A 20947-nucleotide genomic window follows, 5' to 3' on the forward strand; every position below is an offset into this window, starting at 1 on the left:
TGGCGAGCTGCAAGAACCACAATTCGAGTTATCGGAGTGAATTTGACCCAAATTTCGATCAAGGAAAACGAAATTTAGTTCCAGTTAGCAGGGTTTTCGAGTTATCCGAGTTCGAGTTAACCGAGTAAAAATGACTGAAAAGTGGGTTCAGCCCTAGCCCCCCCCCCCCCCCCCCCCCCCTCAAAAAAATAATGGTCTGTTCCTTAAGCTCTAAACCATCAACATACTGGTTAAGTATCGATCTTTGAACAGTGAAAAATAAAAACCTTATCTTTGAACCTTATCATATCTTTGAAGTACTTTGCTTGATTTTGTTTTGTTTTTTGTTTTGCATAAATATTGCTATCATTTGGCCGCGGTCGACTCTAATGCAAACTTTACACTTTAGGGGAGGCGTTTATTAGAAAGGAGGCGTTTTCCAAGAGAAAGTACTGATTAGATCATTTTACAGTACTCTCGAAATTTTAATGGTAAGATAAAGGTATCACATTAGTGACCGGAAGCACATCAAGCACAATTTGATTTGGACCGGAAGTTGATACGAAAATTCTCAATTATGACCGCGAGGAATCTGGCACCAAGACTCACAAAGAACCAAGATGGCGGCAATTTGGAAAAATGTGCAGTGAGTGTGGAATACAGTTTTCACATTTTACAGTTCTTTGACGAGTTTTTTACGTCTAATACGTTTACTTGGAGAAGAAAAACAAGCAATGTCCCAAGTCATGGACAGCTGTTGCTCGTTAAATAGCTTGAAGCTTGAAAAGCCCCACGTCTGGTGAGTAAAATTATGATTGAGCTTTATGCTCTATAAAATAAACTTTAAACAAGCGGTAAACATTTCACAAGGCTTTAACGTAACTGTAGAAATGATTGTTGTGAAAAATTGAACGCTTTAACGTATTAGCCGTTAACTTTAAGCTTAAAAGGTATCATAAACCAGCTCACACATGCTTGCAAAATGCTACAGCAGCCCTGCCAGGGGAGGAGGGGGGGGAGGGGGGTTCACTTATCTGAATTATATACCGTATTTACTCTAATAACCCTCCCCTGAATAAGCGCAGCCCTCGAATAAGCGCCACATTTGGGACAAAAAAGTTAATAAGCGCCGCAGTCCCGATATGGCGCTCGTTCGAGGAATTCTGTTTAACTAAAAACAGCACTTTGCAGTTTAAAGTGATGGTTTTACTCCTCACCCATTAGTTTTCTATCCAACATTCTTACAATACGTTTAAGTTCTCTAAATGTTGTGAAGGACACGAACTTTGCCAGGACAGCTAGCTCCACTTCTTTCTTCAGCAAGACACGATCAATACTGACAATCAAAAGATGCTTGTTTCAATTAGATTAGATCCTTGACGTCCACATTTTTAATAAGCGCCGCCCTCAAATAAGCGCCGCCCTCGAATAAGCGTCACACTTGAGACGAGAAAAATTTAATAAGCGCCACAGCGCTTTTTCAAGTAAATACGGTATGTCACATTTCGGTGTTTAATTGTATGTCGCTTGTTAATTATAGCAAGATTTCCCTATAACCCCATACTTAATTATGCATAAATTTTTGTGACTCATTCTCTTCAAGACTGTCATTATTATTATAGGGAATTATAACTTGTATGCGTAATCAAGTATGGGACTGAACGGAAATCTTTCCGATATTAATGTTGTCCACGTGATTTTATTGTGCTGTCGCAACTTTTTGGGCCATTTTGCTTGTTGGAGTGTGTGGTTCCAGAAAATGTCTGTACTCCCCCACTGAAGGGATTGGAAATTCCTGGGGATGGGAGGGGCCGCAAAGGCCAAAAACTTTAAGGGAAATGTATTGAAGTTTTATTGGAATTTCCAGAGGGTGGGACTTTAAGAAAAAAATTCTTCCATGGGGGAGGCCTGTTTGGATAATTTATGGAACTACACAATTTTCCCTGGCAGGGCCTTATTAAACGAACAGTGTCACGATGTTTTAAGCCATTTTTCTGATTACTTCCAAATTGAAGGAAACCTCAAAATAATAGTTTTCTTATGTAGAAAAACAACAAATATAACCAAGGATGGTTTCAACTGATGAAGATTTTAAGAGATATTACAAATAACAAACTTGAAAACGTTCTTCGTGACTTACCGGTAGCTCCTTTAAATCATGTCTAACTTTCAATGTTTTTGAAGTAAAAAAAAATTAATTTTTAGAGTAACCTATTTGAGTTTCAACTGATTTAACTATTGAATCACTTCTTAAGCCTACCGCACACTAGAGCATCTAGCTGAGCTAACCGCCTTGCGTGCCGTTTGCTCAGCAGATTTCTCTCATGTGCAGACTGTTTTTCGTGAGAATTTTGCCTCGTGAGGCCTTGAGGAAAATATCTATCGTGTTTGATATTAATTTTGTTGCCTCGCGAGGCAAAATCCTCAATGTGTGCAGGCGACATGAGAAACTTGCTCAGCCAGATATATCAACTGACAAAAATAAACACACGCAGAATGCTCACATGCTTCAACATGGCAGCTTCCGAATCAAACTTACTAAGCACTTTCCTCACTGTCTGCAGTAAAATTTGCAGTGAATAAATGGCTGAGCAAACAGGCACGTGAAGTGAATAGCTCAGCTAGTTGCTTTAGTGTGTGGCTGGCTTAAGACCACAGCCTTGTATGGAATGGTTTTAAAGCACAAAATAGTATTTATATGCAATTGTATTGTTTTTTAATGGCCAGTCTCATCATAAAGAGAAAATGGAAAACATTTTCAGTGATTACAGTGAAACCTTCATTTAATTAAGTGCCAAGGGACTGCGGAAATTTGTTCATTATATTGAGGGTTTGTTATATCGAAAACCTCGACATAGCAAATTTAGGGGAAATCAACCAAAATGTTTGTTATATAGAGGTCTTATGTTCCAGCATTGACTGATCTGAATTTCTGTCAAAATATCATTTGTGCTTTAATGTCTAATATCCACATAGATATGGACATATGACTTGGAGTTGTTCTCCTTTTACAGGATTTAAGTATTTTCATCCTTGTTGGTCTGTTCTACATTCATCTTTTGTCACTTGTAAACTTAAAGTGTATATGACATGAAAAATTTTTCTGCTTATTTGAAAGGCCTCAAAATACAGAAGAATGGCGTTTTTCTTTCGAAATTCTTTTTCTCAGAGATATTGACGTTTTTGTATTATAAATTAGATCAGCGATGACGTCACAAGATTTGACTCTAAAAATGGTAAAATACTGAATAAACAATATCTCTAAAACTATGAAGCAGTGTTTTGAAACTTGGCACCACAAATGTGCATCACAAAAGAAACAAAATGTTACTCTTAGGGCTGTTGCCATGACAACAGTTTCGCCGCTGTGCTGTCTCAATAAAAACTGAAATTCCCAGTTTTTGTCTTAAACCAAGAACCATCTAGCGCAGCCAAACCAATGGTGGGAATTAGCAAATGGGAACTAGTCTGTTCAGCAGGACCCTTTTCTCCTTTAGAGGTCAGATATGGGGATATTTGTCCTTTTACAGAGAGAGACTGAGTGAAAGAGTTGCTATGGCAACAATACTAAGGGTGTCATTTTTTCTTTGTGATGCACATTTGTGGTGCCAGTTTCAAGAACACTGCTCAATAGTTTTAGAGATTTTTTTTCACTTTTCCTAATGCATTACGTCATCACTGATCTAATGCATAATACAAAAACTCAAACCTGAAACGAAAAAAGTTCAAAAGAAAAGCCATTCTTCTGTATTTCGAAAGGCCTTTCAAATAAGCAGAAAATATTTTTCATGTCATATACACTTTAATAATTTGTTATCAGGGTACAGTTTACGTTTGGGCTTCGGGATTGTGTTCATTATAACAACAATTCTGTTCTGTCGTTCCTTACATTTTACTGTAACTTTGGCTGGGTTAAAGAATATTGTTCATTATACCAAGGACTTTGTTATAATAGAGGTTCGTTAAATCAAGGTTCCACTGTATCAGGGTGAAGTTAACTGCAAACTTAAGTGACATAATTCCTGCCATTCTGCCAAATTCATAGGGTCACCCAAAAAACTACTGTCTGAAGGTTAGAGTAGATTGTTATGCCCAATCCTGTTGTGTGTGTATGTCATGCATCTTGAGATTAAACAGTTGCTTTTACTATCTTTAAGGAGCTGAAAGAGAACAGATCAAGACATTAATCAACCAAACCAAACAGAAAGACAGAGTCACTGACTGATGTGACCAAAATTAATAATGCACAGACATAAAGCCAAATGTGGATGCCCAAGAGACAGATTAGAATTCAAAGAAAATTATGGTAAGTCATCTGAATTATTCTCTTGTTTGAATCATCAGTACCTTATGTTCTTCGTTCATCTGGGTCCTGAAAAAACCTGGAAAGACGTGGAGATTTATTGTCAGTGGCACTTTCTAGGACTGGAAAGTCCTGAAAAAAGGTTACTGGTCCTGAATGTTTTGGAAATTTGTTTAACTCAAGAAGCAACTGAATTCTCAGCACTAACATTTATAAGAAATATACAGACAGTAAGGAGAAATAATATTAGGATCTTGGGAGTGAAAATTGTTAAATAAATGTGAATTTTGGAGTCCTGGAAAAATCAATCTGAGTCTTTGAAAAGTCCTGGAATATTGTTTGTGAAAACGAGTACAAACCCTGAATGACAGCTTGTCACCTGCAGACATGATTAGTCAGACACCAGGGGTGCATCTGGGATACCTGTAGGTCAACTGAAGTTGATTATCGACTTGGACAGTGACATTGGGCAATGATTTCTTTAGAAACAGATATAAAGTCACAATGGCCTGCCCAAGGAATAGCCGCAAGACAATGGCTTTCGGAAAATATCTGCGGGAGTGAATAGAACTTCCGTATAAATGGGGCAAAGATGCTTGTTGTCTCGCTTAGGAGTGTACAATTGTGAATTCAGATATTTGATCTCAGGGGAGGGTGTTCCAGAAGTCGTGAAGGTTTTATTAATGGTTCTAAGCATGAAGGACTCCTCATCAAACGGTCTGGGTATGAGCCTTGGCCACCAACCCTCCAAGTTTATTTTTTTCCTTAGTAGCCATTTGGCCACCGACTGCTCAGGTTTGGTCACCAGTGAAAATTTTTAGACGCTTAATTAAGCTCACACTTTCAATCCTTCTTCTCAATTTTAGTCGCCAGGCTGGCGACTTTGGTTCCAATTTAGTCGCCAGCTCCAAAATTTTAGTCGTCATGGCGACTAAAATGGTCTTCACTTGGAGGGTTGGCCACGGTCACTGTATTGTGTTCTTGGACAAGTCACTTTACTCTTATGGTGCCTCTCTCCACCCAGGTTGATAATATTAATTACTGGAAAATTCACTGCGAAAGGTAACCCTGTGATGGACTAGCATCCCATCCAGGGGGGAGTAGAAATACTCCTAGTCACTTCATACATGTATGCTACAGAGACTGGGATAACCACCATACCCCCGGGGGAAATGATATCCAATATATGGGATCAAAGTTTAGTACTTACAGTAAGTGAAGTCATTATAAAGTGTAGTGGGATGCGCCTTACCGTGGCCACCCAACAAACTTTTTTACAAGTGTTACCTCTTAATATTTTATGTTTTCACTGCTTTTTGTTGATAAATACAATATAACAAGTATCTATTTGATCTTATTCAACTTTGCAAGGAGGCGTGTTCGTCAAACAAATAATAATTTTACAAAAGCACTAGTCTTGTAAAAAAGTTTGATAGGTGGCCACGGTAAGGCGTGTAGCACTGTAAGCCATTCCCACAAGTAACAGTTTACTACCAGTAACTTGCAATATATATTAAGCAAAATAATGTGGTTAATATGCTATATTATCATAAAATAAGTAAGGGATTAATTTTTATCTTAGGATCCTGACACCCAAACCAGAAAAAGAACATGGAGACCAGGATTCATATAGATGATTATGGTGAGTTTTGTGTTTTTATTTATTGGTTGGATAATAAAGGAAACGCACGCAGAAAATATTTCTTTTATTTCTTTAATTTTTTGCATCAAAAATGAAATATCTTCGCATTTAAAGAAACGTGTGCAGCCACTTAAAAATAAATGACATTTTCGAACATTTTTCATTGATGATGCAAAAATTAAAGAATAAAGAAATAAAAAAAAGAAATCAATAAAGAAATAACTGACAGAAATATTTCCTTGGAAATTAGAATAGAACCCCTAATGGAGACCAACAACAAATCAATAAGGAAATCAATGAAATATTTCGTGCCAAAAAATAGGACTGTGATTAAAAAATGTAACCATTTTTATCTGCTGAGGGGGTGTTTCACAGAACGCTATAATGCCAAAGATAGTTCCAAGAAAAAGACAGTATCCTTCATAATTGCTCAAATTTTCAAAACAAATTTTTTGACCATAAATTTAATGGACAACTTACGGACAGGCTATGAAGGTCTGGTGGCCTAATGGTTAGTAAGCCAGACTCCTGATCAAGCGGTCCGGGTTCAATCCCTGGCTGGGGTCACTGTGTTGTGTTCTTGGGCAAGACACTTTACTCAATGCTGAAAAGGAAACCCTGCGATGGACTAGCATCCCATCCAGGGGGGAGTAGAAATATTCCTAGCCTAGTCGCTTAATGGAGGCCCTATGCGCCAACTTGGCACTAGGGGCTTAATGCTTCGGAAACTGGGATAAGCTCCGGTATTATGGGCTTCCCCCTTTTTTTTACAGACAGCCGGTTACCGACAGATCACCAACATACACTTTGTATTACCAACCGACAGCCGGCTAACATGTAACTTACACTCATGCATGCATGCAAAACCTGCTGGCCCACAGGTTTTTCTAGGAGCTGTTCTTCAATATTACTGAAACTTTGCTTTTTCTTAGTGGTTGCGTCTTTAATATTAATTTTCTTAATAACCTGCTCACACAATTATTTGCAGCTGTGAAAAGGGAATCCCATTGATAGCCCTGGCTACCATGCATATGAAATTCGAGCCATTACTAAATATGAGAAAAGTTGTATGTAAGTGGTCTTTTTAAATGAAGATCACACTAAGATGGTTAAGCTTTTATTCTAATAGTAGGCATTTTATCTTTAAGGATCCATATAATTATTTCTGACATCCACACCAGAAAGACAACACAAAGACCAGGCTTTGGATGCATGGATATAATTATGGTGAGTTGGTGTTACACTTTAATTTTTATTAACTCGTGTTGCCAAGACATTTTTTTTAACTGTTAGTAGTCATATTAAAGATAATTTTCAGAGATACAATTGTGATATAAAGGAATAGATTAAAATGTTGAATGCCACAAGTTAGCCACTTTGAAACCTTGAAGGCATGTAATACTGACAGTAAAAACCCGCAGTGTAGGGTAGTGGTGGGGGGGGGGCTAACATGTTCAGTGTTTGTACAGGTGGTCCTAGTTGAGGTTGTTAAACTGTATTTTTTGCATTTTGTAAAAGCAATTTAAATGTGTTTACAGAATTTCCCATGGGTTACGGAAAGCATTCTAGACTAAGGCTCAATCCGCCCAAAAATACAAACTGCAATTTTAATGTGAAATATTTATTTATCAGGATGACCATGAATGGCCAGGACTTTGGACTTAGGACAGTGGACTGAAGACCGTGGACCCAGGGCTGTGGAACAAGAACCGTGGAACAAGGACCGTGGAACCAGGACAGTGGACTCAGGACCGTGGAACCAGGACCGTGGAACCAGGACCGTGGAACCAGGACCGTGGAACCAGGACCGTGGAACCAGGACCGTGGAACCAGGACCGTGGAACCAGGACTGTGGAACCAGGACCGTGGAACAAGGACCATGGAACAAGGACCGTGGAGCCAGGACCGTGGAACAAGGACCGTGGAACCAGGACCGTGGAGCCAGGACCGTGGAACAAGGACCGTGGAACCAGGACCGTGTACTCAGGACCAGGGAACCAGGACCGGGGAACCAGGACCGGGGACCCAGGACTGTGGACTCTGGACCGTGGAACCAGAACCGTGGAACCAGGACCGGGGAACCAGGACTGTGGACTCTGGACCTTGGAACCAGAACCGTGGAGGACTCAGGACCGGGGAACCAGGACTGTGGACTCTGGACCGTGGAACCAGAACCGTGGAACCAGGACCGGGGAACCAGGACTGTGGACTCTGGACCGTGGAACCAGAACCGTGGAACCAGGACCGGGGAACCAGGACTGTGGACTCTGGACCTTGGAACCAGGACTGTGGACCCAGGATGAAAAACGAATCATGAAGAGCTTGAACTGAAGCTAAAATTTGTAAATATGTGTAATTTACCATAACATAAAGCTGACCATTGACAAGTGATTACCATGAAAAGACAAACTAGATTATTCTGCACTCTTCATTTCAAATAATATTTATCTGAACTAGATGCTGAATTGTGCCACATTTAACCAAAAATTCTTTTGATTACTCATGGTAAACATTTGTTTAAGACGGGCAGCCTAACTTTTCTGATCACTGGCTAGTTACATGTGCTCAGAGTGATACATATTCCAATATTTTCCTTTGTTAATTGGGTTAAAACTTTGCAGAAGTGACATACATTATAGTGTAAACTCACTTTATTCAAGGGGAAATCCCAGGGTTTGAAAATAAAAAGTAGAATAAGTTTTGTATGAAACTCTATCAATTACTCAATCAATCAATCAATCAGTAATCAATTACTGTTTATCAATTACTCCAATTAATAAATCATACAATCTCCAAAATAATCAATCAATCAATCAATCAATCAATCAATCAATCAGTTAATCAATTACTCCAAATAATAAATCATACAATCTCTCAATCAATCAATAATCAATCAATCAATCAATCAATCAATCAGTTAATCAAGTCAATCATTTATTGAACCAAAAAGTGCTTAAAGGAACATTTAAATACTTGCTGAGAATTGCTTATAATGCTAAAAATGTAATCAAATGTTTAAAACTTTCTCAGGCTACAGTTTGTAATGGGTTTCTATTTTTTTACTGCATGCATTGTATGGCTTTGGTGCACATGTAACAACCAAATGATCGGAGTATTCTAGTGGCCAGTGTGTTGTGTGTGCCATTCATTTGTCAATAAGTGGGCTTCTTACAAAATTCTTTTATTTTAGGCTTTCTTTTCTTTATTAATTGCTTGCGCGCTCCACAAATTTACAATTTAAATTTGATTCTTAATATCAAACTTCCTTTAGATTTTTGTTTTTAGTGATCCCATTCACTGAAAGCATTTTGCCAAAAGCTCTTCAAATTGATTTCTTTGATTAAAATTTAGGATTTTTGATTCATTTCAAAAGTTAAATCTAATTTGATTTAAACAGAGCTGATGAAATATTTGTTTACAAAAAATTCTTTCAATCTACATTTAGCTATTGTGAACTAAATTGATTAACCTCAACTAAAGCACTAAAAAACCAAAACCATCTAAGGATATGATGATTGAATAATTAAATTGATTTTGTTTTATCCAAAACAAAAAACTTATACTTTTGTTTTACATCATAGGCCATGATTACATTTTTTAGCAATCCAAACCTACAGTTTTCTAAAGAAAAATAATCAGTGAAATTTAGTTTTCACAGAAGCCACTTATTTGCACATGAAATCTCAGTTCCATATTTTATTTTTGTCACAAGGTTCCTATTGAGCAGTTAATATGATTATTAGGCAAATTTAAATCAGCGGTTGGGGGCAAAATTGCAAGTTAATTTTTTTCATTTTTTTCCAATTTTGAAATATATTTTTTGCAATTTCTTGAATCCATTTACATTATCTAAATAATATTGCTTCAGGGATTGAAAATAATTGCTCAATAGGAATCCTTGAATTTGAAATTAATGCTCCATTTTTTACAAAATTACATACATTGTAGTTTCAATGTCCATCATGCCTTAGGCCTAAATATGTTATTTTGTAAGTTACTCTATCGGTCAATTCAATTTTCTTTCTTTTTTGTCGTTTTTCTCAATTTTCTCTGGCCATATAATCTGATTCTTATTTTTTTGTTTTTTCATAACTATGCAAGCCATTTTTTTTTTTAAATACAGTACATCAATAGCATGATGGTACTTGAGACTGCAATAACAATAAACTTTGCACCTTTAAACAAAGAAGGCTCCCTTACACTTCAGCAGTAAATTTATTTATATTCAATTGTCTAGCTAAGACATAGAAATGTATAAAATCTTTAGGATTTCTCAAGTTCAATTTATTTATTCTCATACAATATTTTCATACAAAAGCTTAGGACCCTACATGTAGGAACAAGGTTGCAAAAGCCTTTAAGAATTTATTCTTTTTCCTATTAGATATTTCACCCCTTTTTTGTTTAAAGGTGCACAACGAGCTCATTAGCACAAAAGTTCATTTTCTAATTAAGTCAATATAATCAACAAAAAATTATTATTGTTTCTTTAGAGAACAAGCATACAAGGGGGTAGGGGTGGGGGTTTAGAATAGTCCCTTAAGATCGAGAGGGCCTTGCTTAGTCAGCCTTTTATGTAAGAAACAAAAGAGGTACAACCCAAAATTGCTTTTTCTAATGGCTTCTAAGTGTATATAGCCTTTTTAAGCAAGATGTAACAATCTGAGGTTATGCCTTTACAGGTAAAGGTCAAAGGTTAATTAGTTTATATTTTCTATTGAGAAGTTTGTCTTTTGCAATCTCATTCTTGCAGGAAAATTTCTTTAAGTGTAGTTTACTAGGGTTAACGTGTTTGGTAACCATTGGTTGCCATGGTTACAGAAGAGTAGGTTATCAATTTAATTCAGAGGCATATTTTTTTTTCCTTTTTGAACTGTGCTAATGAGCTCGTTTATTTTCTCATTGGAAATTTTATATTATCTACTCAACTTAGTATTATTTTAGATTATTTTCAGGAACTGAGATGGCCCACACACCCGCACACATTACAATTGGTCATATTTTCATCTAGCCGATCAACGCCCCTGCAGGGTTGTGGAAACTCTTGCTCTGAGCTGGGTGTTTCTGATGTTCCTCTGCAATATTCCAACTGAGAAATCCTGGTGAGTTTATCTGATCCGTTCATTTTTGATGGAGGCACTTGGACACTTTGATGATTTGGTCGTTTGCTCTCAAGTGGAGGAGGCATCATGAGGGGAGGTGAGAGTTTGCTTTTCATGTCTTTTCGGCTTCACTTAACTACGTCAGAATACCACACCTTTATTCTAATTGGCTTTCAAAGATGTTTGTTTTCAATCAATGTATCTTGAAATCTTCTGTTGTTGAGGACGTAAAACAGTAGTGCTTTGGTGCAGGTCATGGGCGGTGCATTTCCTGGATTTTGGAGTTAGTCTTGAACAAGGAATGTCGCTAATCTGGCTTGACTGGAATTTTACAAGCGACACTAGATTGAGCTGATAGTCATCTGGGACTCTCCTGAACAAGCTGATACCTGTTTAGGGATTTTCTTTCTTAAGCACAAAATTTAGAAATAATCGACCAAAATTATCGACATAAATCGATTCACATTTTTTCCGAGCTCAAAATAAAAATATTTTCTTATGAAATTACAATTTATATTCCTCTCAGATTAACTCAAAAATTGGTTAATCTGAATTCTCCGGCACATCTGTTATGAGAATCGTCACGCAACACTTGTTTCGTTTTTAAATTTGAAAACGTAGGCCAAATTTTCATACGGACTTTCAAACATTACCTCGAAAACGTTATTTTGTAACCAAATCCAAATTATATTTATTTACTAGGCCAATTGTTTATCTTGTCTTCCAAATCTTTAAATTAAAAGTCGTTTTTTTTTTCGTTTTATTTCTTTGGCCAATTGCTCATCTTGATTTCCAAAGCAAGTTTCGAAAATGAATAAGCAATTATTTCAATTTTAATTTCACAGGCTTATTTTCCGCGATGTATTCCAAAATAAAAAATAATAAATTTCTTCTTTATTATTGATGATTTCATCCAAAACAAATTGCTTCATTTATTTCCGGTACTTCATTTCATTGTCATCCTCGGGAACCAAGCGGCAGTTAATCGGGGCGAGACGATGTATTTCCGAGCGTCAAGATCGGCACGAAATCTTCTTCGCGTCGACTTTGCCGCTCGGTTTACTTCGCACCCTGACTAACTGCCCTCGGTTCCCGAGTATGCTTCGTTGTTCGATGCTATTCAAAACCAAATTTGCAAATTACCATAACACAAGTTCACTTTTAAATTCCACTGTGGTTGAATCAAAGAGCATCCGGATCTCGAATATTTAATTAAGATTTTCAAATTCTCTCTCTATTCGAAGTTTGCGCGCAAAACATTTTAACGACAAATTCGTAAAAAATACTTCTATTTTTATACGCGATTATCATCGATTAAAAATAACTGATTTCAAAACGAAATTTACGCGATTCTAGGTCGTTCAGACGGACAAAAATCGCCCGTCTGCTTTCACATTGTTGTTTTCCAAAGGAATAAGCTTAAATTTCAATCTTAAAACGAACAGCTTATCTTTTATTCGCTTGAAACAACATTTCTAAAATTCGGTTTTATTAAGAAATATTATTCGATTTTTTTAATCTCATACGCGAATTGTTTATGTTGAAATCCAAAACAAGATCGAACAAAGTAAAACTTTTTCTTGCTTATTTTATTCGTCATTCTCGGGAACCAAGCGGCATTTAATCGTAGTGACACGATGTAAACCGAGTGACAAGATCGGCACGAAATGTTCTTCGCGCCGATTTTCCCGCTCGGTTAACTTCGTCTTGCCCGACTAACTGCCCTCGGTTCCCGAGTATGTTTCGTCGTTCGATGTTTTTCAAAACCAAATTTACATATGACAAAAACAACTTACTTGCAAAATTCCATCGTGGTTGCATTTTAATTCCATTTGAATCTTGAATATTTAATTCAGATTTACTTTTAAAATTTTCTGCTTGAAATTTGCGCGCAAAACATTTACCTTCGATTTATTTCGACAAATTCTTCGATTCGCTTTAAAAACCGCAAAATTAGAAAACTCCTAAACTTGTATCAGCTTTGAAGGGAGAGTTTCAAATGACTTGTGTTCTTTTGGTGAAGTTTGTGGGATGACAGTCGGCAGGAGGTTTGGTCGGGGAGTCAGATTAGTGATTTTCTGCGTTCGATTCTTTCTTGGCGTCCATGGAAATGTGCTGAACATGGTTTGTATTATTAGCGCTTCGGTTTTTCCAGTCTTCCGACGGAAATTTCGAGATACATTTGTTGAAAACACGCATCTCAAATTTTATAATTTCGACTTTAATTTTTATTCGCATTTTAATTGCGGCTCTCAAATCTAATGAATATTCCAAATTCAAATGAGTGTGGTATTATGACGTAGTTGAGTGAAACCGAGGAGGCATGGAGAGCAAACTCTCACCTCCCTCATTATGCCATCTCCACTTGGGAGCAAACGGCCATATCATTAAAGTGCGTCAAGTGCCGACATCGAAGATGGCGGATCAGATAAACAAACCAGGATTTTAAAGTTGGAATATTAATGAGGAACAGATAAAAAACTTTAGCTCAGAGCAGAGTGAAAACAACCCGACAAGCAGGGGCAAGATCGGCTAGATTTTTTATTTTTTTAACACAATAAAAGACAAATAAAGAGACAAAGAGGCAGTTTTTGTGTTGTCGTTTTTACCAGCAATCCATCCTAACAAACCAGGTAAACACTTGTGTTCTTGACAAAGTCCTGCTATACAGTGTAATCTGTCACGCAACTTGTCCCGCAATCTTCTCGAAAACGGCGTGACAAGTTAAATAAAACATTGGACCGTGTAACACACCGCGCAAAAGTTAAAACCCTTACAAAACAAGACGCTTCAACGGCTGCGGAAAGAAGAACTTCGTTCAACTTTCTTCAACCGCTGAAGCGAACTGTCTCGCAAGAATTTTGTCTTCTACGCGGCATGTTACACAGCGCAATGTTTCACGTAACACACTTGTCACGCCGCCTTCGAGAATATTGCGAGACAAGTTGCATGAAAGATTACACAGCATAACAGGACTACAAACCAAGTTCTGCTTTTACGAAAACCACTACTAAAATAAACAGTGTCTGCTTATAACACTCACAATACCTGTACCGTTTTCTTGGCTGTAGTATTCGCAAGTTACAAACTGCACTTTGTTGCTCGAGAAATCAAATTTTGAAATGTCCTGTTACTTATATTCAAATTTTGCGAAGTCAAACTGTAACACAACGCCTGTAGATGAGCGTGACACAAGACTCTTTGTCTTCACTTGTCACGCTGAATTTTGGCTGAATGAATAAAGACAATTGGTAGGCGTAAAAGGCATAATATCGTAAACTTCAAACAGATTTTGTTACTGTCGTTAAGGCCGCTTTAAAACTAGTAGTTGCGAACTGAAGATGCGAAAATAAAAGCAACCTTAATATGCTGGCGGCTGAAAATAAACTTGTGACTCAACGCGTTTTGCAAAATTGCGCTTCGAAGCTTATTGACAAAACCTTCGTGACAAATTTCAGCGTGGGAAAAAATTGCTTATCCAACAAAAACGCCGCACAAGTAAATAACTAAATTGCGCTTTGGCATCCGATCTGACAATGACGATTCTGTTTGAAGTTTAAAAGCTTTCCTCAAAAAAAATATCCCCCAAAAAAATCCCCAAGTCGAGCAACTAAGTACATTTTGTACCTTTGAAATACGATAATAAATTGAAATGAGGTATTAAACACAAAGACGCACTACAAATGAGATTATATAAAGACCGCTCGAGAATAAATTAGAATTTTTACTTTGTTTATAATTTAAAATTTGCAACGAATTTTTTTTTAAATTTTACAATATTTCCGAACTCGATTCCAGACAATCTGCAAATATGAATTAGAATTGAATTAATTTTACGCAAATTAAGAGAAGAAATAGCCGTTTTTAAGCGTCTTTGTGTTTTGAGAGTGTTTTCTAACAGGCATTGTATTTCAGCAGTCATTTAACCCTATTATAAACCATACAGTGGCCCATATTTCTTAAAGAGACTTCACATAAAATACAACCAAAATGAAGTGAGTTCTTGACAATATGTAATAATTTTCAGCCAAATTTCAGATGTGGACACAATAAAGTAATTTTAGATCACGTTCTTTTAACACTTATCCCTTCAGCAAAAGTGAGACAAAGAAATGAGAATCTAGAATAAATCAAAACTAAATCTCTTTGAACAGCTATTTGACAGTTAACATTTTAAATGGATGGTACTGAAAAAACCCCTTGCAAAAGAACAATTAAATAACAAAGTGGAATTATCACTTTTATTTTTGCATTCATGAATAATAAATCTTCAAATCCACAATTTCAAAGTAATGAGAATTTGGTACAAATAAAAGCTTAACTTCTTTGATGCAGTTTTTGGACATTTGTCATTTAATAGCTTTGAAATTCTCCTACAGAGCTATTGAACAGCAACGATAATTAATTTAATTAATAAATAATCTTGAAAAGAACTGAGAATTTTGGAGAAATAATTAAATTTCTTTGACGAATTAGAAACTTCAAATTTTGGAGCTTGAAAACATGCTCCCCATGAACTAATGAGTGAAATCTCCAATTTTAAAATTTTGCATTTGAATCAATATTATTTTTTTTTAATCATTTCACATTGTCAAAATAATGATTTGTAATCCGAGGGCCGCTTGTTTGTCAGTAGTTTTTACTGTTTGCCGTTACCCTCTTTTAATAAAGTTGATTGATTGATTGAATGAGAATTCATAAGCAGGAATAAAGAGTAGTTCTCTTTGATGAATCTGTTTGGCATTCGCCTTTTTGCAGCTTTGGAACTCTGACTGGCATAGTAGAATCACTATTTTTACATTCTGCATTTATCAATGTTCAATAAAATTCTTCCACACTTTGCCTCTAAAAGGTGGAAACTCATCAACAGAAAATGTTTTCTCCTTTTTTATAAACTGCCCAAGCACTAGTTAGCTCAAAAATTATTTCGCAAATTTGCATTTTTTCGACAAAATTTCAAAACTAATCTTTTTGTAACTCAAGCTGAAGGTATAAGTGTTAAGGAATTTAGAAGTGATATTTGTACACATGGGCAACTGTATAATAACTACAAGTACCACAGACATGCATATAGCCAAGCAGATGTCAAGTTCAAATAATGTCAAAAACAAATAAGGTCCCTTTTAGTAGAGGGTTTTTCCCCCTTGGCTAAGGCCCTTTTTAGACACATAAAGTTTTTGATTGATTGATTGATTCATTAGTTGATTGATTCGTTGACTGCCAATTCATTGATTGACTGATTGATTGATCAATTAGTTGATTGATTGATTAATTCATTGATTGAATGATTCATTAGCTGATTGATTGATTGATTGATTGATTGATGCATTGATTGATTCATTGATTGATTCATTGATTGATTCATTGATTGATCGATTGTTTTATTAGTTGATTGACTGATTAATTCATTCATTAGTTGATTGATTGATTCATTGATTGATCGATTGTTTTATTAGTTGATTGATTGATTGATTCATTGATTGATTGATTCATTGATTGATTCATTGATTGATTCATTGATTGATTCATTGATTGATTCATTGATCGATTCATTCATTAGTTGATTGATTGATTGATTCATTAGTTGATTGATTGATTCATTCATTCATTAGTTGATTGATTGATTGATCGATTGTTTTATTAGTTGATTGATTGATTGATTGATTCATTAGTTGATTGATTCATTGAATGATTCATTAGTTGATTGATTCATTGATTGTTTCTTTAGTTGATTGATTGATTGATTGATTTAGCGATTCATTAATTCATTGGATTGATTGATTGATTCATCAATTAATTGATTGATTGATTGATTGATTGATTCATTGATTAATTGAAGGTCAACTGAGGAAATACTGTACACACAGAAATGGACATTTTATCCACTTTTAAAATTTATGTTTGAACGATTATGTTTAAAAATACAAATAATTTCACATGTCTGTGGACTTGTTTGATCTAAAGCAGAACTTGGTTTACATCATACAATGCAATGATCATATCCAAACTTTTGTAACCTGGGCAAAATCAGGAAATTTAATTGGGGGGGGGGGGAGAATTACATAGGTACTGTGAGCTATTAAGAGGTGCCCTAGGGGATGAATTCGGAACATAGAAAGGAAACCTTTCCATCCTAAATTTTCCCAGATCTTTAAAAAAACCCTGACAGTTTTCTAGGGGTACGGTACAGCTGTACCATGCAAGGATGCCCTTGAAGGAACCAGGTTAAGTTTTGATTTGATCAATGCATAAGAACACAAGTGTTTACCTGGCTCCTGGATTGCAATCAATCGTCAACTAGAATAATTATGCTAATGGATGATAATCGTCTCTGTCTCCTTCTTCTGAAGTAGTTTGTTGCCGCCTGTTTGTAAAGAAGAAATACAAAATTTAAACAAAAATGATTATTTTGTGCCAAGTGTGCATAACTGTACGACCGGAAACTAAATAATTGGATAGAACAGGATTCTAGCAAAGAGAAATAGGTATATAGATACATGTACTACAGGTCTAGAGTTCAATACTAGCATTTACTATAGACCCAAAAACCTATCAATTGAGGTATAAAATGAAGACATGATTTTAAGCTAGCTTACTACAGTTTTCATGAGAGTAAGTCAAAGGGGCTTTGTCACGGGGATTTTACAGAGTTTTGGCCTAAACTGTTCTGAAATTAGTGGTAGGCATATAAATTCATGAAAAACATAGTTGAACATCTAAAGGAAGATATTACCTTCCCAGGGGGGGTACTCCGGCTTGTAAATGACGGGGATGATCGAAGGATTTTTTTGGGTTTGAAATTTTTGATTCCGGGATTTTTTTGGGTTGGAAGATTTGGCAAGTATTTTTTTGGGTGACTTGATTCAAATAGGGGATTTTTTTGGGTATTAAAAACAAACTAAAGTGCCTTGGCGTATTTATGGTATGATGAATAATCAAACTCGAGCGTTATTGCCCCTCCTGGCAATTTAGGGGTAATTAGACAAGGGATTTTTTGGGGGGTTATTTTGGTCCAGGGATTTTTTTGGGTAATGTCGAAAGACTTAGGGATTTTTTTGGGTCCTGAGTTTTGCCTTCATTCGATCATCCCCGTCATTTACAAGTCAGAGTACCCCCCTGGGATTACCTTAATTTGTGGATAGAATTCAACCTACAGCTATAAATATTGATTTTTTTAAGACATGCATCAACAACTTGAAGAGTAAAGCCTGAACTTTTCAAATTGCAATCCATTTCCATCCTAGCCATCCACAGCCAAATTAAGATGCTTATTGACAGTTTCAGTTCTATAATATAGCAATTTTATTAACCCTTATTATGCTGAGCCCAGATTATTCTGGGATTTGTAAGAATGGCCATTCAACCACTTGCGATGTCACCAATTTACAAATTGAGATTTTTGTGATGTGCAACTAATAGAGGTTTGATAGATCTTTCCAGAGGACTGTCCATCGTGAATATTGACTGCACTCCAACAGAGCTAATCGAAAAAAATGTGATCAGTTTTTGGTGTAAAATTGGTGCTAAAACAGGCCAATATACCCGTACTTGATCAATATGGTCTCCTTTCCAGGCTTTTCCATATTGATTAAGACCAAAACTTTTTGGGCCAGTAGAAGGGATGCACAGAGTAGAAGATAGAGAGAATAAGAAAGCAGAGAAAAACGAAAAGGAATGGAGCAAGGAAAAAAATTCAGAACGGTTCAGCAAAAAAAAAAAAAAAACAGGAAGTCCAAATTTTGTCTTATGCGTATGCGCCAAAGTAAAATGTTATTTCAACAAAAATTTAAGTGCAGTGTCAGAAAGTACATTTCTAGCAAAGTTTAGAGAAATTTAGAACCGTAGCACCAAAAAATCAATTTAACAGTTAGAAAATGTTTTTTTGGGAGTAACTTCAGCATATTAAGGGTTAAATAAAAATGGACAATTATTTTTAGGTTTCCTACTAGGACACAAATATAATTTTTGGCCTTTCAAAATTCTGGAAAACCCTGTGACAAAGCCCCTTAAAATTTGGTGACAAGAAAATAGTGATGGTAATGGTTACTACCGTATTTACTCGAATAAAATTTTTGCAGTATAAATTTTTCGCGCTTCAAGTGCGGCGCTTATTCTAGAGTGGCAAAGGTTACGGCCTTCACAACATTTACAGAACTACATTGTAAGTACTAAGATTGTTGGATAGAGAAACTAATAGGCAAGCGGAAGAACGATCACTTTGAACACAAAACATTGCTTTTGATGAAAAGAAATGACCAAGTTTGTTTTAGAGTTTCTTTGTAGTGCTATTTTTAGTTAAACAGACTTCCTCAAATAAGCGCCACATCGGGACTGTGGCGCTTATTCGGGGGCAGCGCTTATTAACTTTTTTGTCCCAAATGTGGCCCTTATTCGAGGGTGGCGCTTATTCGGGGGCAGCGCTTATTCGAGTAAATACGGTAACCAAGATTTACAAATGAAAAACCAGGCCGGCAGTTACTGTTAAACTACTTTTTTGCCTTCAAGGTACCGGTTTATTGATTCATATGGACAAACGTGCAATGCAGTATAAATATAAATAATGGTAAAAGATTTCCATACCTGAGAATCTGATCTCACTGAGTTCCTTGTTGCGTAGGGGCAAATATATTTCCAACAATGGAATCTGAAATTAAAAAAAAGCAATTTTAATTTTATTTATTTAATTTCCTATATATATTTAAGTTGTTCTACACTCACCTTAGAGGATTATTGTGGTTCAGTTTTACCCTGGTATTTTCTTAGCCGGCATAGCTGGTGGTTTTGCATGAAAGCTCTGTACTTTGCTTATGTGCACATTAACCGCAACAAAACCGCCGGCTGTGAAGCTAGTATTTTTTCTTATTATTCCAAAATTTGGAAAATACTAAAGCCTTTTGAAACCATCATGAAGATGGTCCATATATCAAGGATTTAGCAACACATCTGGGGGCTTTGCAAGCTAAAATTTACTCATGACTGAATAATATGGCCTGAAATTTTAACTGACAGCTAATAAACTGCCAAAACATTAACTGATAACTTAAATTTCAGCAAACCTGCCTAAACAAAACCTAACAGAGAAATCCTTCCCCCAACCTATCCCACTTCTCTCACCACCCCCCCCCCCCCCCCCAAACAAAGATTTGGCGGCGTTGACGTTCACGAACACTTCTCAAACAGGAGAAAAATTCTTAGTTGCACTGAAAAACAATCAACTAGGGGCAGAAACCCTTATTACCACAAACAACTACCTAAATAAATCAATAACTGATTTTCCTAATTAAGCTTAAAGCTTACCTGCACTCCGTCAACACTCTGTTCTAGCACATGGACACTGCAACACAGCTCTGGCACGCTACCTGTTTGTAAAAATATCAGAGAATATTAAAAAAATACAAAGTGAGAAATAGTATATCACTTTAACGATTAAAGGAATTTAACACGACAAGGAACCATGCGAAATTACAAACCTTGGATTTTACAGCTTTCCAACATGGCCGAACTGTCTGCAAAGAATGCTGGGAAGTTTCACACGCGTGTCGCACACGCGACTTCGCGACCCAGATAATCTCGTTCCCAGAGTCCATCGTCTCCGGGGCGCTGTAGAGAAAAAAAGAAAAATAGGTTTTAAACTACATTACTTGCAAAAAGTTTTGGACATTTATTTCGGACACCGTTTCTTCACATTTCGGACAAATTTCGGACAAACAGGGGTCATGAATACAGTCAACTCTCTCTTAACGGACACCTCCCCTATAAGACATACACCTCCATAAGACGGACACCTGGTGATGGTACCTGCCGTTTTTCAGTCATTCTTCTGTAACAGATCTCTCTGTAAGACGGACACCTTTCTAAGGCCCGGTTCAGACGCCGTACTTTTCATGAGCCGAAATCAATTCGAATTTGGACCGACCCAAA

The 20947-nt window shown here is 36.4% G+C and overlaps 2 long non-coding RNA genes across 2 annotated transcripts; one reads left to right on the forward strand and one right to left on the reverse strand.

Annotated features, from left to right (window-relative positions):
* Positions 1–608: 608 nt before the first annotated feature.
* Positions 609–7152, forward strand: LOC144639289 (uncharacterized). The gene is made up of 4 exons (XR_013568109.1): positions 609–778; positions 4137–4285; positions 5865–5924; positions 7073–7152. It is a non-coding gene; the product is annotated as an uncharacterized LOC144639289 (long non-coding RNA).
* Positions 7153–15718: 8566 nt separating this feature from the next.
* LOC144638491 (uncharacterized) lies at positions 15719–20606 on the reverse strand. The gene is made up of 4 exons (XR_013567957.1): positions 20497–20606; positions 20324–20385; positions 19607–19670; positions 15719–17390 (listed from the first exon to the last, which is right to left on the reverse strand). It is a non-coding gene; the product is annotated as an uncharacterized LOC144638491 (long non-coding RNA).
* Positions 20607–20947: the final 341 nt, after the last annotated feature.

The sequence above is a fragment of the Oculina patagonica genome, chromosome 14, assembly GCF_052425735.1.
Source record: "Oculina patagonica isolate OP01 chromosome 14, crgOcupat, whole genome shotgun sequence".
Taxonomy (NCBI): Eukaryota; Metazoa; Cnidaria; class Anthozoa; order Scleractinia; family Oculinidae; genus Oculina; species Oculina patagonica.